We start from the raw sequence: 4,561 nt of genomic DNA, 5'->3' as shown, positions 1-4,561 counted from the left end.
GCCTTTAACCTGTGGTTAAGGCCTTTAACCGCAGCTCAGTACGCTAACATAACAATACTGGTTACTGATTTATTATTTACATTGAAAAGATACAGAGATAATTTGTTAAAGCTGGACCAGCACACTACACCTAGGTTAGTAAACCTAGGCCCCAGATTCAGATTCAGATTCAGATTCCTTTATTTAGCCATTTGTGTAAAACATAATTGTTGCAGCAATACAGTGTATGCATTTCCTTTCTTTTTTCACAGAAAACAACACCAACACAGACAAGAAACGAAACAGTGCAGTGGGGGATTAATCAATAAATACATTATATAAAGTGAAGAGTGCAGGGATCCAGTACGGACTAGTGCAGTGCAGTCAGTGTCATTGTGCCAGTGTCACTTGGGGGCAGAGGGGGGGGGTACCGAGGGGGGGGGGGGGGACCTGAGGCATTGATCAGCCTGGCGGCTGAGGGGAAGAAGCTCAGTCTGTGTCGAGCTTTCACAGCCTTTGGGATCCTCAGCCTTCTCCCAGAGGGGAGCAGGGTGAAGAGGCTGTGACCCTCTGCTAAAGCTCCACTCCTGCACTAAAGTCGGGGATTCAGTTGGACTCAGATCTGCTGCGTTCCCCCCTACCTGGTGACAGTGTACATCTCATAAAGTAGGGATAATCCACCCTGCTACACAAACATCTCAAAACAAACTGGTCAGACTACTGCTTGACCTTACTTCTAGAACCCACCTCGCCCCTGCCCACGTGACAACCTAGGATGGCTTAGAGTAGACGACAGAGTACAGCAACTTGCAATGGGCCTGTCTACAAGATACATACACGACCAAGGTATATGTGTACAGGTCAAAATACTTCCCAAAGGTCAGTGAATACCACGACCACAACACCATGGGAGCTCCACAAATCATGTTAAACCCAGATTCGGCTCAAACAGGGACTAAACACGTTTTGCAATTATGCCACATCAATGTGGAACGCCCTACCCAAAGATGTAAAGGAATGTGAATCACTACCCACTTTCAAAACACTCTCAAAGAACACCTACGGGAGACTGCAATTCGAAACTGGCCCCTGTAAATGTCCTAACCCAACCCCCTCCAATGTACAGTAAAGTACCAAACATGGTTTTGTCAATATTCCAATGTACAGTTGTGCTTGTGCAGTTGTACAGTGTGCCCCCCCCCCCACCCCTCCTACCCCCCCCCACCTATAATGTACGGTTCTACGTCAAATATATACTCTCTTTTCTAGACTCTTTTTGTATCACAAACAGTAGGCCTACTGTATTTGCAAATCTGGTATGTCATAAATGTATAGAAGTGTCTATCTGTATGTCACATGTCATGTTATGATGAATTGAAAATGGGGGTCCCTGATGTAAACAAGACGAACGTCTTTCTCTGGTCTGCATGCCCTTAACAATTGTATGTATTGAGCTGTACTGTATTGTACCCATTCTGCAATCTGTTAACAAAGTTTTCAATCAATCAATCAAAACCGTGGTCAGTCTGTGCGGAGAAACAAGGATAGCATGGTTGCCAGATCGGATTAACAATATCCGAACCGCCCATTGTTATCAAAGGTTTGTCAGATTAAGGCTGACTCTCAAATCTGGCAACACTGATGCGTTGCATTGTGGGGGATCCCGGTTTGAAATTTGAATTGAACCGCGCTACAGACAGAGCCTGCACGTCGTGAGCAACGGAATTGCATCTTCTCCTCAGGTAATTGTGCAACACATATCTTTTATTATTTATAAGTAATGCGTGCCGCTGATATAAATGAGTGCTGTTTAGTCTGTGTTTTCAGTGACTACTGTAACGTTATTAGCTCGATATTATTAAACTGGCGGGATCTGTAAAATACCGGAGCTGCTAACTGGCTAACGGTATGACTAGCTAACGTTGTATACTGTACTTGGAGCTGCTAACGTTATGACTATGACAGCTAACTTTTGGTACCTACTGTACCAGGAGCTGCTAACTGGCTAACGTTATGAGAGCTAACATTGGGGTACATATATACTGTACCCGGAGCTGCTAACGTTATGACTATGAGAGCTAACTTTTGGTACCTACTGTACCAGGAGCTGCTAACTGGCTAACGTTATGAGAGCTAACGTTGGGGTACATACTGTACCCGGAGCTGCTAACGTTATGACTATGAGAGATAACTTTTGGTACCTATACTGTACCAGGAGCTGCTAACGTTATGAGAGCTAACGTTGGGGTACATACTGTACCCGGAGCTGCTAACTGGCTATCATTCAGGTGGGGCTTATAGTGTGAAAAGTATGCTAACCCTACTGTCATGCACTAATAAACTAACCTACACTGTAACACGCAACACTTTGATGAATATTGTTACTCAGCTGATAGAGTTGTAATAAAATATATAATTTCATTGTTGCAAATATACTGTTACAGTGCTGGATCTCATCAATGAGATGAACGCAGAAGATGGCTCAAGAACAACTACTTCAAGTGGTCGTAAGTGATGTATACATTTTTTTTATTGTGTGTGTGACTGACTGTATATATAATATATACTTTTTAATCTGGGACATCATTTTCAAAGAGTCATCCTGTAATGCCTTCTCTCTCTCTCTCCCAAGACGGTCAAGATCTACCAAGTCTTCAAGATCTTCAAGTGGTCATGCTTGTAAGTGATGTATACAATGTTTTATTGTGTGTGTGACTGTGTATATATATACTTTTCAATCTGGGACTTTCATTTCAACAGCTGGAAAGGGTCATCCTGTGTTGATGGATGCTACTGTATATTATGTAGATGTGCATGACATGGACTAAATTAGAGGTCCTAGATATGCAAAATAATATTGAGAATCACTGGCCTTAGACTATCTACTAACGTATTCTCGCTCTCTCTCTAGGTTCATGGCCACTAATGACTTCAGACCTTCAGAAGGACAGTATGCTGGATGAGGAAGGTCTTGGCCATGCTGCAATGGCTGCCTGTACGTTAATGCCAAGCAAGCAGTGCAAAAATGCTTCCGCATTCGTCACCGCACGCTAGTGCGGTAAAGCGCCCTTCTTTTCAGACAAATGCTACCGTGCGTGCACCGGCGGCGGCGTGCTCGCTCAGGTGCGTGCGTGCGCCGGCGTGCTCGCGCGAGGTGCCCGCGCATGCGCATGAGATCCCGCCTTGGTTGGAGCTCAATATATATAAGTCACCGCCCCTTATTCAGTATCTCAGCAATAGCTCAATTGGCAAGGACACATGGCTGTGGATCCTATGGCTTGTTTGCTGGCGAGTTCGAATCCCATCGAAAATATTTTTTAACGTGATTTTTTTTTAATGTGTATTCTTTCGCCGGTTAAGGTTAGGCATGGTTAAGGTTAAGGTTAAGGTTAGGCATTGTTTCGGAGTTGGTTAAGGTTAGAACGGTTAAGTTTAGGCGCTGTTAAGGAGCTGGTTAAGGTTAGAGTTTGTCAAAGAGAATGGCAATATAATTTCTATGGTTAAGTTTCGGAGTTGGTTAAGGTTAGAACGGTTAAGTTTAGGCGTTGTTAAGGAGCTGGTTAAGGTTAGAGTTTGTCAAAGAGAATGGCAATAGACAGCCTATTTCCGCGCGACCTGGGCGCTGGGCGGCGGAAAATGAAAGGCGCATTACTGCATGCCACTACGGTAAGTTTTTGCACTGCTTGCTTGGCATAAAGCTACACGCGCAATGGCTCCTAGAAGACAAGAACGGAGAGGTGCTGGACCTGGCTGTCAAATGGTTTGTAATGCTACAGTATATTATGTAGATGTGCATGACATGGACTAAATTAGAGGTCCTAGATATGCAAAATAATATTGAGAATCACTGGCCTTAGACTATCTACTAACGTATTCTCGCTCTCTCTCTAGGTTCATGGCCACTAATGACTTCAGACCTTCAGAAGGACAGTATGCTGGATGAGGAAGGTCTTGGCCATGCTGCGATGGCTCCTAGAAGACAAGAACGGAGAGGTGCTGGACCTGGCTGTCAAATGGTTTGTAATGCTACAGTATATTATGTAGATGTGCATGACATGGACTAAATTAGAGGTCCTAGATATGCAAAATAATATTGAGAATCACTGGCCTTAGACTATCTACTAACGTATTCTCGCTCTCTCTCTAGGTTCATGGCCACTAATGACTTCAGACCTTCAGAAGGACAGTATGCTGGATGAGGAAGGTCTTGGCCATGCTGCGATGGCTCCTAGAAGACAAGAACGGAGAGGTGCTGGACCTGGCTGTCAAATGGTTTGTAATGCTACAGTATATTATGTAGATGTGCATGACATGGACTAAATTAGAGGTCCTAGATATGCAAAATAATATTGAGAATCACTGGCCTTAGACTATCTACTAACGTATTCTCGCTCTCTCTCTAGGTTCATGGCCACTAATGACTTCAGACCTTCAGAAGGACAGTATGCTGGATGAGGAAGGTCTTGGCCATGCTGCGATGGCTCCTAGAAGACAAGAACGGAGAGGTGCTGGACCTGGCTGTCAAATGGTTTGTAATGCTACAGTATATTATGTAGATGTGCATGACATGGACTAAATTAGA

At 44.0% G+C, this 4,561-nt stretch overlaps 1 long non-coding RNA gene across 1 annotated transcript; it reads left to right on the top strand.

The window, feature by feature from the left end:
* The first annotated feature begins 2,445 nt into the window (after positions 1–2,445).
* Positions 2,446–3,986, top strand: LOC311232140. The gene is made up of 4 exons (XR_014619921.1): positions 2,446–2,486; positions 2,612–2,658; positions 2,891–3,739; positions 3,871–3,986. It is a non-coding gene; the product is annotated as an uncharacterized lncRNA (long non-coding RNA).
* The last annotated feature ends 575 nt before the right edge of the window (positions 3,987–4,561 follow it).

This window comes from Notolepis coatsorum (assembly GCF_963971535.1).
Source record: "Notolepis coatsorum genome assembly, chromosome: 7".
Lineage (NCBI taxonomy): Eukaryota > Metazoa > Chordata > Actinopteri > Aulopiformes > Paralepididae > Notolepis > Notolepis coatsorum.
This window is presented reverse-complemented; position numbering and strand designations above follow the sequence as displayed.